This window comes from Lethenteron reissneri, chromosome 20, assembly GCF_015708825.2.
Source record: "Lethenteron reissneri isolate LAM-NWPU_2019-01 chromosome 20, ASM1570882v1, whole genome shotgun sequence".
In the NCBI taxonomy this organism is placed as follows: Eukaryota; Metazoa; Chordata; class Hyperoartia; order Petromyzontiformes; family Petromyzontidae; genus Lethenteron; species Lethenteron reissneri.
The window spans coordinates 3,070,404-3,086,465 of record NC_083798.1 but is presented as its reverse complement, the minus strand read 5'-3'; the positions used below and the strand labels follow the sequence as shown (position 1 = coordinate 3,086,465).

General features: G+C 48.9%; 1 protein-coding gene across 1 annotated transcript in view; it reads right to left on the bottom strand.

Annotated features, from left to right (window-relative positions):
* The window catches only part of LOC133344600 (semaphorin-5A-like), a 150,577-nt gene extending 138,843 nt beyond the window's left edge, over window positions 1-11,734 (bottom strand). Inside the window, 1 exon segment of the mRNA XM_061554604.1 lies at window positions 11,204-11,734. The gene's annotated coding sequence lies outside the window, so the exon portion shown is untranslated.
* Between the last annotated feature and the right edge of the window lie 4,328 nt (window positions 11,735-16,062).

The window sequence follows — 16,062 nt, the reverse complement described above, 5'->3', positions numbered from 1 at the left end:
ACGAACGGCGTGAGGATGGATCTTCCAAGGAATCCCGGTGCAATATATAAAAAAACCCCACGTGTTAATGACTGCGACGCTTCTCGCAAGAGGTGGGGGGAGGGGTGCGAGGTGCACTGTGAGTCGATCTGGTGGGGGGGGGGGGAGCCCCCACTCATTATCGCATGCACCCCCGTCTGCACGGTGAAGAGAAAAATGGATTGTGGTCTGGAGGGGAGTTATTGGGTAAGCAGTGAGGCTGGGGGGTGGAGCGGAGGGGGTTGGGGTGGTGCGGGCACACTGGGCTCAGTGTCGGAGCTAATTAAATGCAAAGTGTTATTCGGCGAACTATAAACCATTAATGCCCGGGGTTGCTGCGCTGTGTGGAATTGCGTCATTGGGCACCCGAAGAATACACAATGCAGGACCTCACGTGCAATGGTAATGCCCTTCAGAAAACCGCAGGTGAGGCCTTGAAGGCTCATCGCGTCTTGCGCAAAAATGGAGAAATAGGTCCCTGTGGCCGTGTCAAAAATGTGCCCACCGACTCAACTTCGCACGGGGCAGTATTCATTTCCATTGGCAATTTCCAGCCAGCATTGGCGACGTTACATCCCTACAGAAGGGGCCCTGTCTGTTCGTGGGATATTCACTGTTGACTTCCTTATCAGGTTACACTAATTTGTTTTTATCTCCGAATGATGATGATGGGCTAAGTTACCCACAACCAAGATTTGAACTTGGAACTTCTTGATTGTAAGACGCTTGAACCACAGTGTCACCCTGGTGAGTTCCAGTGATATGAATCATGTGTGCATTCAGTGTTTATTTGTTGTTTGGAATGTAGTTGTGGGTAGTTTTCTAACGTTACTTTTGCTGTTGCATCAGACCACCAATGCCCCACTCTCAACCCATGATGATCCCACGTGGATCTTTCACGTCAACAATAGACAATGTACCATTGTATTTGTGCCGAACTACGCGCTTGCTACTCAACAACAGAATGCTCGACTACACAGCGTCTACTAACACAGCAAAGAATTGCAGAGCCAAGTTTCCGAGAAATTTTCATTTGCTTTGTGCAGATTTGCATCGTTCGTTTTATTAAGAAACAAAAAAAATCTTCTGCAGGTTTAGCCAAATTCATAGTCGCTAGAAGTCAATTCAAGCGTCACACTGCTACGGACCCACAAAAGCGATCTGGCTGTTGTGGCTGCTGATTAGCTTCCGAATCAAGCGTGCCTGGATAACGCATCAAACCCCCAATTTCGTGACAGTTTATTTTAGCATTGAACTGTGGCTGGTCCGAGGCCAACGAACTGACACAGTGCACGCGAGAATGCCTTCCAGACCGAGGCGATAATGTTCATTTATCGCTTGTTCACACCGAGGCTTTATGCCAGGGTCTCTTGGCGAAGCTGCCTCAGTACGCTGGCAAGCTACATCAGCTCACTGAATCCCACCATAGCGTGTGCACAGAATGGTCTTTCAGTGCTCGAACTCAGCACAGAGATGGCACTGAACGTAGCTGATTTTGTGCCTCGGAAAATGATCGTACAGTGTTTATAAAGGCAGATAGGGTCTGTTAGTACGGACAGGGCTTGGTCACTTTTTCCACTTGAATGTTGTGTTGAAGGAGCATATGGCATATGTTGAATAAAAACACATTTAAAACAACGGCTGGCATACATATGATATGTGCGTGTGCTAAATGGTCGTTCTAATAAGTAGCCAACGCATTGTTTTGTTTATGCATTCACAGTCTAAATCAGAGTGGCTCCCTGCTCAAACCAGCAATGCGGGCAGTGCTCATCTCCATTGGCAGCCAGCGTTGACTATTCCACATTCCTATGGCAAGCGCCAGTATTGTTTGTTTTACCCATAAGACATCCACTGTTCACGTGCCATGAAGTGGCGCTCATTTTATTGACACCAGGGTGATGGGAGAGAGGAAGGGGTGATTAATGAACCCCTTATCGTGATTTAAATTCGCAATATCCCAAATGCGAGTTGAGCACTGTTGCTACACGGCGTCTCCAAGCGCTCGGTGTTTAATGAAAAAAAAACTAATTTAAAGCCCAGTCTGCACAACAGATGTTATGACGCTCCAGCATGTGTGTGTGCTAAATTGACGGTAAACAGCTGGAGCAGGTAGACCGAGGGGTCTTTTATTCTCTGCATTAAGAATTCAGCGAGCAAAATTCAATTCCTTAGCCATGCGGCGACTAATAGCAAACTTTGTGATGGGGGCAAGCAGACAATGGCGGGGAGCCGTGTGTTTCAAGTTACACAATCGGGCCTCTTTGTCAATCCACGTCACCTCGGTCATGATGGGTGTTTGATCATACTTCACCATGCTGGTCAGTGTGAGTTGGGGAGCGTCCTGGGACTCGTTCAAATATCACACGCCACTGATGTTAGCCGTGACCAGGAATCAACACAAGTTGCCAAGTCCATAGCTAAGCACTGTGAACCCCTGCATCACAGGTCACCACAAGCAATGCATTCGTGCAGTCAGATTACCAAGGACACGTACCAGTATTCCGGTATTATTTGGGGCCGTCCATAAATGACGTCACGCGATTTTGGACGATTTTTGACCCCCCCCCCCCCCCTAGTCACACGGCGTCACAAAAAGTCAGACCCCCCCTCAAATATGACGTCACAAAGCTCTGCCCCCCCCCCCAAAAAAAAAACATGCTTCAAATCGCTTTAAACTATTGTCATTGTAGTGCGTATTTAATGTGGCGCTGCACTTGGATGTTGTAGGAGAAAACATTTTTTTTAAGTCTATTTAATTAAGTAGAACGTGTTGTCTATATTCATTTAAAGTTGCGCATTTTGATGTGACGTCACATTTCTCAACCCCCCCCCCCCCCTCGTCACACATCGTCACAAATGTCTGACCCCCCCCCAGCCCCAGGTGAGTGACGTCATTTATGGACGGCCCCTTATCCCAGTATGTAATCATATTAGTTACTTAACATGAACCCGTTGATTACGTTTCATGATTACTGTTATTTAAAAAAATGTGGACATCGTTAGTAATCCAGTTTAGAAAAAAATAGTTATTAGAATAAAACGATCACGGTGGCAGCTTGAGTTCATGTGACGGCACCAGCAGTCAATGTACACGTATCGTGGCACAAGGCTGTCTGTCATTGCCAAGGTTAAATAACCTCATAAATGCTCATTTGAATAAAATAATCGTAGGAATAATTGACATTCGTAAGGCGCATTTTATCCGTATATCCCAATGAAGTCATCAGTCGAGTTCGTTTGAAAGGCCAACTTCGGGATTCCGGTTTGCCACTTCCTAAACCTACAGCAGTCAATATGCAGAAGACATGGATTGCCTTCCAAAGTGACCCTTGCAATGCTGAATGTAGGCGACTTCTGCCCTTTAAAGAGTTAACGCACAACGCGAGGATGCATAAAGGAGCTAGGCGTGATCCCGTGCATCTCAACTCCGAACACACCATTCATGAATAAGACATCGGCAATCACACCACACCCGACAATTATCGCGGCAGACTTCGGGGTCTGTGCAATCAACCAGCGTGCCATCAGCGAAACGCCTCGATCTCACAACGCAGCACTTTTTGACGGTCAAATATTAGTAATGTTATCAGTAATGCTCTGATTGCCATTTTCTTATTCGGTTCCGTACTCAGTGTGCAGCCAAAAAGTTGAATTGGCACCTTGCTCACACGGGCGTGGGGGCTGGGCGGGTGGTCATTCCCACCGGTGGCCCTAATCCAGCAGTGGATATTCCAACGGCTTACGATGCCATCGGTCCCTCGGCAAAGCAAACCCATCCCTGCTTCCACAATATGCGTTACTCGTCCCCATCAATGCGAGAGGATGCATGGCTTGAGCGAAGCCGAAGCCAAGTTGTGAACTTGCGACCTTCTCGGTCTGACTGCGAGTCGGGCGCTCTCAGCACGGCGTTCTCCGCTACTTTTCAGAGGGTGGGGCCCACTTTCGCCGACAAGACATCATCAGTGTGTGAGGGCCGCCACAACATTGGGAGGTTTGACAGTAGCACGATGATGATGGGGGGGGGGGGGTGTTTTCACCATTTGTGTCTTGTCGGGGTATGTCATGGGGCCGCAACTAAAGGCCACCAGGGGGCCGCACTAAAGGCCACCAGGGGCCGCACTAAAGGCCACCAGGGGCCGCACTAAAGGCCACCAGGGGCCACACTAAAGGCCACCAGGGGCCACACTAAAGGCCACCAAGGGCCTCACTAAAGGCCACCAGGGGGCCGCACTAAAGGCCACCAGGGGCCACACTAAAGGCCACCAGGGGCCACACTAAAGGCCACCAAGGGCCTCACTAAAGGCCACCAGGGGGCCGCACTAAAGGCCACCAGGGGCCACACTAAAGGCCACCAGGGGCCACACTAAAGGCCACCAAGGGCCTCACTAAAGGCCACCAGGGGCCACACTAAAGGCCACCAGGGGCCACACTAAAGGCCACCAGGGGGCCGCACTAAAGGCCACCAGGGGCCACACTAAAGGCCACCAGGGGCCACACTAAAGGCCACCAGGGGCCACACTAAAGGCCACCAAGGGCCTCACTAAAGGCCACCAGGGGGCCGCACTAAAGGCCACCAGGGGCCACACTAAAGGCCACCAGGGGCCACACTAAAGGCCACCAAGGGCCTCACTAAAGGCCACCAGGGGGCCGCACTAAAGGCCACCAGGGGCCACACTAAAGGCCACCAGGGGCCACACTAAAGGCCACCAAGGGCCTCACTAAAGGCCACCAGGGGGCCGCACTAAAGGCCACCAGGGGCCACACTAAAGGCCACCAGGGGCCACACTAAAGGCCACCAAGGGCCTCACTAAAGGCCACCAGGGGCCACACTAAAGGCCACCAGGGGCCACACTAAAGGCCACCAGGGGCCTCACTAAAGGCCACCGGGTGGCCGCAATAAAGGCCACCAGGGGGCCACACTAAAGGCCACCAGGGGGCCGCAATAAAGGCCACCAGGGGCCACACTAAAGGTCACGAGGTGCCACACTAAAGGCCACCAGAGGCCGCCAGTAGCCCGTAAGCCTCGCTATGAAGAGCGCCGTGCAAGGAAGCGCAGTGGCCACCTGGCTCGCCATAGGGTCGGATGTAAAAGCAAGGCGTGAACAGGCGACACAATAAATTATTAATAGTTTTTGTACGCACACACACACACTCTCACGCTGCGGTCTAGCCGCGCTCATGAGATGTATATCTCTCCGTGAAGTATAACCCCGGGTCAACAGGGGTCACGGGGTTTGGTTCGCTCTCACGGCACTCAGACAAATATAGCGGCCGTCTCGTGATTCCCCTCCCCCCCCCGTCTCTACCACTACCCCCCGTCGCTCGTTTGCACCTTGCTGTGAGTACAATCAGCGCAGACGCACACGCGTACACATAGACAAAGATCCCCCGTATAGCCTTCACAGATTGTTGGGGAAAGTGGTGTTAGCGAGAACCTATGAAGGCCGGCACGGCGCACGAGGGGGTGGCTGGCCAGCACCACGCCCGGCCGCCTTTGTTTCCTTAGTGGCGATGTTTACACATCGCACTCGGGACTCATTTGAGGCTCAGTCAACCTAGGGGATACCCAGAACCGATTCAGATAATCGTCACTGGTGTTGGCCGTGAGAGGGAATCGAACTCGGTTCGCCAGGTTCGTAGCGCAGCGCGCTAACACCGCTACACTACCGCTCTACCAAAAGACAAAGATCCCCCGTGTAGCCTGACCAGACTCTTGAGGCAAGTGCTGCTAGCAAGCACCTATGAAGGCCGGCACGGCACACCAGGGGGTGGGTAGCCAGCACCACACACGCACAAACCCACCCACACACACAGACACACACACAGACACACACAGAGGAGACTGCTCCTCCCCCCCCCCTGTGTAGACTGTTGGATGAGTTCTATTCGCGAGTGACTCTTTAGGCCATCGTGTCAACAGGTGGCCATGTATGGCCAGTGCTGACGCGTGTCTTCTGGTGACGAATTTGACAACATTTCGACGGGTACGATTCATTTGAGGCCGAGTTAACCCAGGGGAAAGCCCAGGTCAGATTCATCCTCATCCTTTCCGCCGAGGAAGACGCAACGCAACACATGCCTGTGAGCCATCGGCAGTGACCAGCCAAATCGCTTGTGTGAATCATTGAACAAACGCCGCTCTGTTGGGACCAATTGAGGGGGCTTTAGGCGCTCGGCATTTCGGTGAAGACCTCACAGGGAATGGCCTGACGGCAAATGAGATTGGTGCCAGAGAAACGTGGCCACTGCACGAGCATATTGGCACAAGACAGAGGAAAGTGGAAACAAATGACGAAACATGGAATGGACACCTACGATGATGATGACGATGATTGAGACGAAGGAGTTGATACAAGTTGCGCTTGACGTCCTTGAATATCGCTCAATAATAATAACCATAACAATAAAACGTGACCGCCAGTCGTCTTGTCGATGTGCAGGAACCCACGTGCGCGCCCACGTGGGACCCCTCGCATCATCGTCGCCACCTACCCCCGTGACATTCTGCGCCAGCAGACGCGGCGTTGATTTTCCTACATAAATTCACAAACGCCGCTATGCCGCCGAGATGAACGGACCCAGAACTTTTTTTTTTTAATCGTGGCTCACGACGTGAATGTTCGTCATAGACTGGTTGTGTGTTGGGGAGGGAGCGATGGTGTAGTGGTTAGCGCTATGCCTTATGAAACCGGCGAACCCGAGTTCAAATTCCCGCTCACGGCCAATAGGAGTGGCGAATATTTGAACCGGTTCTACATCTCTACTAAGTCGTTTCAGCCTTAAATGAGTACAGCACCTGGTGCGGTGTGTAAACATCAACACTGGGAAGACAAAGGTGGCCGGGTGTGGTGTTGGCCACCCATCCCCTCGTGTGCCGTGCCGGCCTTTATATGCACTCGTGAACAGCACTTGCCCCAATGATCTGTCACAGACGATATTTATTCCTGCCTCAGCAGTCCACCTGCTGTATTTTTTTCACCTGATGACGATTGCTTGTGTTGCGATCGAAACGTCGTGATTTTTATTATTTTATTATTTTTCTACCTACGTGACTTTACCGAAAGACCCAAAGAGTATGAATCCCTGCAGTCACGAAAGCTTTAAGTCAAGATTGTATCTGTTACAGGCTATACGGGGGAAGAGGGGGGGTCTTTTTGGGCATGATAGAACACCACGGGCAAGCCAGTGTGCCAGTTTGCTGGCTTGCTGCAATGAGGATTGTTACGCGGTTTCACAACTCAGGGAGCTAACTATCAGAAAGAAGAGACGGCGAGTTGCAATGCCATTGGTGGCATTGGCTGCAGCGTGCTGGCCACAGCGTGGAGGATAGATGGCTTCGCTCAAAAAACGCCGCTCTTCCCGCAGAGCGTGAGATAACGGCTGAGTGAGGGTCAGAGTGCTCAAGCCAGCACTGCTGACATCCTAGGCTCGAATCCTCGTCTGGTCAACGTGGAAGAGGAGACCAAATACATTCTCGAGTTCCCTCCTGTGAAGGGTTCTTCTGCTGGCAGTGGTGTCGAGCAAGACATTGCAGGGATGCGCCTTTACCTCGACTGCGTTACAGGATGTGTGTACATTTTATACCCTACAATTGGGCCAAGATGAAGAAAGGTTTTTTGCCCTTCCCCCGTGTTTCCGATGAGCACGGTTGGCTGCGTACGGTGCGAAAGAAGTTCGACAAACACACGTACGAAGGGAGATTACAAATTATGACTGGGTTGGAGAAATCTTGAAAACCTGGTTTATTTGACGTGGGAGCTCAGGGGTCAAAATGATCATCTCAGTCGCACGGGCCGAATGTTTCACGTGGGGCATTCGTTCATCCCTCTTAGCCACCCAGCAACTTCTAATTTAGAAGTTCTTAATGCAGTTATGAGCCTATATTTAGCCTCAAAGTTTCGAAGCCTTATGGCATCGAAACTAAACGCCACGCATGTGCCCGTCAGCAGCGTGCACATTCATTCATGAAGCACCGTCAGTCTATTTCCTCGTTAATAATTTAATCAGCCGTTCCTTAAGTCAGCCAATTACTCATGCAGTCATGCATCCAAAGTACAACATTACATTATCTCGGTAAATGTTGAATCGTCGTGTAGGAGACATCATTTATGCAGCCAATGTGCTTGTTCGCCTGGGCTCACAGCAATTTGGTAGTGCACAGAGGAATCCTAAATCCTCGTTCACGAGCGCGTGAGTTAAAATCCCAGCCCAGGTCCATTCAGCCCATCGTCTGTGTGTGTGGAGGGTGCAGTGAGCATCACGTGGTGGGAATGCAAAAGTGATCATCCCACTGGGGTTAATAAAACGGTGCCATAGGTAGACTTGTCCCTAAAATAAGAATGGTTCACCACTGGCTCAGGTTCAACAACTTAGATGGACACCACCCAAAGGCTATTTGAGTATGGTAAAGACAAAAATCCCCCGTATAGCCTTAAGAGACTGTTGGGGTACCTATGAAGGCCGGCACGGCACACGAGGGGGTGGATGGCCAGTACCACGACTAAACGCCTTTGTCTCCCTAGTGATGTTGTTTACACAGCGCACCAGGTACTCATTTGAGGCCGAGTCGACCTAGGGGAGGCCCAGAACCTGTTCAGATGATCGTCACCGGGTGTTGGCCGTGAGCGGGATTCGAACTTGGGTCGCCGAACTCGTAACGCAGCGCCGCTAACCGTATGGTAAGGAGATGATGACATCCTCAGGAGCAGACTCATGTCGCTCCGTTTTTGCCATTCCAAATAACAGCACGTGCGTTTTAGATTTTAATTGTGCACGTTCATCGAGGAGCCATTATTCCGTGACGAGCTGCCAGCGCAGGACGCTCAAGAGGAGAACCCAGCCCCGGCCCCAGGAGACCCAACGCGAGCCGCCAACTGCTCTGACCGAAAACCCCAAGCCGACGGTTGCCTCGGTGCGTCTAAAGCCTGTTTGTGTCCTTAAATCTGTATTGCCACGAGCAGACTTCCCGCTGAGATGTTGCTGCCTAATGACGGGCATAGACCAGTCACGAGCAGGCTGAATGTGCTTACAAACACATAGAGCCATGCAGAGTTGTTGACATGGATGCTCTCCAATGTTGAAGTTTTTCAGTCCAAATGCTGTTGCGGGCTTTTAAGTGGATTTTAAAAGGAGCTTCCCAGCATGAGCGGATTTTTGAAAGATTACGTGCAATGTATCGCGAATGACTGAGTGAATATATCCTACCAAGGGGGGGGGGTGTTGTAGTTATAGGGCATTTGCCGCACTGTCAGAAACGGGGCACGATTCAAATCTAAGTGGAGCTCAAATTAGCCCACTGTTGTTTTCCATTCGTCATTTTAGAGACCAGGGTCACTCTTGCAAATGAGACTATCGTGCTCTCTTAAGTTCGCCCCTGGTTAAACAAGTGGACGTGACTTGGTCTCTTCAGGGTCAATACATCTAATACCACTTCACAGTCCCTTGCGGTTGTGCTGCATTGGTGTGCGGCGCGTTTTCGGGTCGTGCCGCGTGTCGTTTGGCACGATGTCCGATGTTTCGACGTGGTGAAGCTGCCAGCACGTGGGGTAAAACGTCGGACACCAAGCCGAATGACAAGTGGTACGCATCCCGAGAACACATCGGAGAGCTAAAAGTATTACCGATATATTGGAGGTGAACAGTGCCCATCCTGTGTGAGTAAAGTCAGCAGTGGCCACCCTATGCATACGAATGTCTCATTTATACCACTGGCTGAGGATCACCGAACGCATATAATAATACCCACTGCCTATAGCTAGCTTGAGCAAATTCACTTGGATACGAATACTGCATGACTTGTAGTAATACATGCACGTGTATACAGCACACCTTCTGTGATGTGTTTACACACAATGTGCTTTTAGTCAGACGCGGAGAGTTTAAGAGATTTTGGATCAGATCACTCTCGTGCCCTACATTGCAAAATAGTTCATTGTACTTCATGGGTGTTCACCCGGTGATACCAACGATAGTTAAATAGACAACATCACAACTGTAATTGCAACATAAAAGCAATGCTATTCCACCAGCCAAACTGAAACTTACGATGCCGTTTGTTACGCCTGGGCTAAATTAGATACAATTACAGCACTGCGTGTGGAGTGTCGAGTTTTTTTTCCATATAAAAAGCAATTACCGTGTAATGTAAGCACCCTTTGATTCAATGTACATCGCATCGCCACGAGAAAATTCACGTCATAATTACGCCGTGTTTTCCGTACACGGTATAAAAATTAAACCGACGTATACTTCACGAATCAACATTGAAACAGAGCACTGGCGTTATATAAACACTGAAAACAACGATAATAGAAGGGGGGGTGTGAGGGTTGGGTTAGATCAGGTCAATATAAATGTGTCGTTAAACCCACCAGACATTGAACTAGTACAGCACACCGGTGTGTTGGAGAGTAAACCCACAACATTCACAATTCGAGAACGACGTTTAGCCGGTAATTACAACTAGCAGCACTGTACACACCGCACGTACAATAAGCTATAATGAACGGGTCTTGACCTGAAAATGCGTGACCTAGTCTCAAGCAGAACGCCACGAATCCGACCGCTCTATTCGGTTGTGCGGGAATTGTCTGCAATTTTCCACTTCGTTGCAGCAGCAATAATAACTGGTGCGCCACACGTGACTAATTCATTCGTGTCGGGTGGTGAAGGGTCGTCACAACACAAGTTTGGCCAGATCATTCCGTGGCCTGACCCAAAAAGCTAACGACGAATCGTAATGTCGACTGCGAAAATCTACGCGTTAAGATGCCCGTAGTTGATGGCATGAAATGCAGTCATTTTACGTTGCTTAACAGGACTTTAGGAATTAATTACTGATCATTTAGGACCAATAGTATGTCAATACATTTTGACTATTCCTGCTCTCTGCGGTATAGTTATTCCCATGATTAGTTCCATACTCACGTCCTTGGGAAGAAGACAATGTGAGGCTATAAACCGTGCTATCCACAATTCACATTGCCTACACAATGCGGCAGTGTCAGGGACGTATAAACCACACGCGACCTATTAAAAGCGCCCTCTGTTGCAAAAAGTCTGGCAGGTGCATGTTGGCGGAGCGATAATGCGCTATCGCAACATAGTTCGGTTAAATGTGCGCGGCACAACTTTTAATACGATAAAACAAAACATCCGTTCAACGACGAGAGGACTTTCTTACCTGCTGTCGGCAAATGATCACCTGCGCGGACTGCTCAACGCGTCTGGCATGGCAGCACCTTGGTGGCTTCTTCAAGATGTCAACGTCAAAGTTTTGTTTTTGGGACGAATGCAGCTCCGTTGGAGGAGACGCGCGTGCGTTGCTGTACACTGCGCGACAAGAGAGTGTGTGTGTGTGTGGTGTCGTGTGTGGTGCAGATAGAGAGCGCGTGTGTGTGCGTGTGACAATGGGAAGACGGCGAGTGAAAACCACCGAGGTACCCTCTGCGTGTGCCTGACATACAAAAAGACGATGTCTATGACGCAGCCTCAGTGACTGACGATGCATGTGATGAAAGAGTGTGCGTCTGTTGTGATGGAGTGTTAGACTCTTGAAAGTGTGCCTGCGTGTCTACGTGTGTCTGCAAATCGGTGGGGCAGAGCATGCGTGTTAGACATCGAGAGACGTTATGTGCTGAACAACCCAAGAGGGATGAATTGCACCCAACTCGCAGCTGCACATGCATGCAAGTGAGCGCCTTGGATGCTGATGCTCACCGCTCCAAAGACACACACACACACGGACCATGTAGCTCCACCCACACACACTGTGGGCCCGCCTCGACACACACACACGCACACTGGCTGAACGCACAAAAACACACACACACACACCCCCTGCATGCTCCACCCCCTAACGATGTGCACCCACCCACAGAGTAACATTCTCACACCCCCCCCCCACTCATTGATCCAGTCCCCCCATGCCACGTGGACCCGCCTACATGTCAATCAAAAAACCCACAAACTTCGACCGTACAGAGGATGTGGGGGGAAGTGTTGTTAGCGAGCATCTTCGAAAGCCAGCACGGCGAATGCACCACACTCGGCCGCCTTTGTCCTCCCAGTGTTGAGATTTACACACAGCGCCTAGTACTCATTGAAGGCTGAGTAGATCTAGGGGAAAGGGGCCGTCCATAAATGACGTCACGCAACTGGGGGGGGGGGGGGGGGGTCAGACATTTGTGACGATGTGTGACGGGGGGGGTGAGAAATGTGACGTTACATCAAAATGCGCAACTTTAAATTAATGTAGACAACACGTTCTACTTAATTAAATATACTTTTTAATAAATGTTTTCTCCTACAACATCAGAGTGCAGCGCCACATTAAATACGCACTACAATGACAATAGTTTAAAGCGATTTGAAGCATGTTTTATTTGGGGGGGGGGGGAGAGCTTTGTGACGTCATATTTGAGGGGGGGGTCTGACTTTTTTGTGACGCCGTATGACGAGGGGGGGGGGGTGGTCAAAAATCGTCCAAAATCGCGTGACGTCATTTATGGACGGCCCCAAACCCCAGAATGGGTGAATAATCACCATTGATGTTAATAGCCGTGCGCGGGAATCGATGTCTGCACGCCGGGATTGTGACCACGGCTCCCCACACGCTTTAGGAATTGCCGCGAAATGACCACATCACGATATATCGAGTGATCCGGTCCACGATAATCATATCTCATTAAGGGGCCGTCCATAAATGACGTCACGCGATTTTGGACGATTTTTGACCACCCCCCCCCTCGTCACGCGGCGTCACATAAAGTCAGACCCCCCCCCCCTCAAATATGACGTCACAAAGCTCTGCCCCCACCCCCCCAAAACCATATTTATTAAAAAGTATTTTTAATTAAGTAGAACGTGCGCATTTTGATGTGACGCCACAATTCTCTCACCCCCCCCCTCCTCGTCACACATCGTCACAAATGTCTGACCCCCCCCCCCCCGAGGTGCGTGACGTCATTTATGGCAATAATTAAAGTTCAGGATAACAACCAAAGTTAAACATTTATACCGTGCACCCCTGAATCGAACGCGTGCGTTGTTTTTTTTAAGTAATTGAAATGTCGATGATGTGACGTCATAGTAGTCTGACAGCACGTGCGTTGTGACAAGTATTAGAGATGTAAAGTTACAACAATTAGCGTAGGGTTGAGCGAAATGCGGTCGAATTCACAACGATGAGTTAAATAGGCAACATCGCTGGCTTAACAATGTTATGATGCATTAATATCGCGAGACTCGTTGCATCGCCAAAGGTCCCCCGTATAGCCTTCAGCAGGCTATTGGAGCAAGTGCTGTTAGCGAGCACCACCAATGAATGCCAGCAAGGCACACGAGGGAGATTGGTGGCCAGAACCACGCCCGGCCGCCTTTGTCTTCCCAATTCTGATGTTTACACACACAGCACCGGGTGCTCATTTTAAGGCTGAGTATACCTAGGGAAGGACCAGGACAGAGTCAGATATGTGCCACTGATGTGAGCGGAAAACTCGAGCCCTGCTTCCGAAGCGCAATGCGCTAACCACTGCGCCACCATTCCCCACCTAAAGATATACACACACACCCCTCTAAGCTCCACCCCCACTTCATGTGAACACGCCCACACGATATGCTAATATACAAATGGACACACCCCAAACGTGCAGGGCACGCCCCCTCGCCACATGGACCCGCCCACAACAACGCGCCTGGCCTGTACCAAGTCAAACGGGAGGGGTGTAAATTGTCCAACGAACATCGATTAGAGATTCAGGTTCAAAGCGATTTAGCCGTTCAAATGCTTTGTCCCAGAGATGGTGAATCGCAGATACACCGACTTAATATTTAGATTTGGGTCAGTGCGAGCTTACACGAGCCATGGTTTTAGTGTTCGTAACCACAGTCGCTCACAGGAGACTATTGTATTTCCCGTGAGCCCATAGAAAAGTATATAAAGATGTCAAGTCAAAGTGATTTCCTGCTCAAAAAAGCATTGAAGCAGTGCTCATCTTCTATTTACACCCCTGAGCTAATGGTAGAAATGCAACATTATTATGGCGGGGATGAGTCTCTGCGTAGGAGAGCCACTGTTGACTTATCGACAAAGTGGTATTTATTTTATCGACCCGGGATGATGGATTGAGTCAACACCCGGCCGAGGCAATCCTACGAATGCGAGCCGCTCGGAAAAATACGCGAATTGGACAAATTCTCAAGGGTGAAAGATTTTAGAATCAGAATATGTATTGATACAGGAGGAATCCGATAAGCTATGATGCTCTTTTGCACAGATATCCAATATTATTAAGGAAGCTGTGGAAGGATGGATGTTGGGAAAGAACTTAGCACATTTGTCAATAAAGCTGCCTTTGCAAAAAAATAATCCAGGAGACGTTGTTTCGGGCAATTGCCCTTCTTCATGGTACGTGACGGGTTATTTGACAAAACGTCACCACGCTGCTCAGTGAGGGTTAGTGAAGATGGAGGACCATAGAAGTGTGGTACAACAATGTATGTTGTTCTACTGACCTCTGCTAGCCACAGCATAGTCCTGTAGCAGCCGATAACAGCTGTGTTTGCACGGTGATCACCCATCCAAGCACTATCCAGACCCAACCTCGTGACTTCCAGGTGATTTGGTCAAAGACTCACAATATTGTAAATGTAATTCTAGATTTGAAGCTTTCGTGACTGCAAGGATTCATACTCTTAGTTCTTTCGGTAAAGTCACGTAGGTAAAAAAATCTGGCTGTGACGGTCCCACCTGATGACGGAGACTTGTGTTGCCTCCGAAACGTCGTGATTTTTATTTTATTTGTATTAATTTTAATTTCATTTTTTTACCTACGTGACTTTACCGAAAGAACTAAGAGTATTGTAAATGTAAATTGGACAAAAACATCTAGATGCAGCAATAAACAAAATAGCTTTATTATATACAACAATTTTACACTATCTAAAGTATTACACAAGTACTACAAACAATATCGATTCCACGGATTGACCATTTTATTATAGCATCAATTTCAGTTTTAGCAGCTGTCACTCAACTTTTATTCCTTAGTTCTGATCCCAGGTTGCCTTCAATAATTGTACTTGTTTTTTTTTCTGAACATCTTGCGCAACTTTTTTAGCCTTTTATATCAAGTTCTCCAATCCTACCCCGTGATTAATTTTCATTGGTTGTCGTAAAAACTCTCAGCACATATTAGTTATGCAAGTACATTGATTTTATTATTTTGCCATTGCAATTTTAAGATAATGTTTTCCGATGTCGCTGTAAGACCGTGGCATATCTTTGCCACGCCTCTTATCTGCTTTCAGATGGCTTGAGAACAGAGACCACTGACAAAGAAAATGGAACAAAAGCTATGAAAAAAAAACAGTTTCTAATTATCCTGGGGACGGGTGTGTCTGGAAATTGCGCTGGACGAAGAGGGATATTGCATATAGATTCTAATCAGATGCATTATAGTGACTGTCAAAACACAGTAAGGGGCCGTCCATAAATGACGTCAGACATTTCTGAATATTTGTGTGACGAGGCGGGGGGGTTTGAGAAATGTGACGTCACATCAAAATGCGCAACTTTAAATGAATATAGAATTGTTATAACAACACTCATTGTTATAATGACACTCTTACAACATCAGAGTGCAGCGCCACATTAAATACGCACTACAATGACAATAGTTTAAAGCGATTTGAAGCACGTTTAATTTTCAAATTGGAAATATGGTTTTGGGGGGGGGGGGCAGAGCTTTGTGACGTCATATTTGAGGGGGGGGGTCTGACTTTTTGTGACGCCGTGTGACGAGTGGGGGGGGGGGGTCAAAAATCGTCCAAAATCGCGTGACGTCATTTATGGACGGCCCCTTTACACGAAATAGTTTTTTTGTAATTTTTGGTGACTCAGATCACCATCCTTACTTCTCGACTGGCTAAACCAAAGTAAATTAATTAAACTTGAAGCTGTCCAATTTAAATATTTACCATTCTAAGCAGTGCCTACCACCACAACAGCCCCACCCCCCCCCGCCGGTTGAGGACTCGATG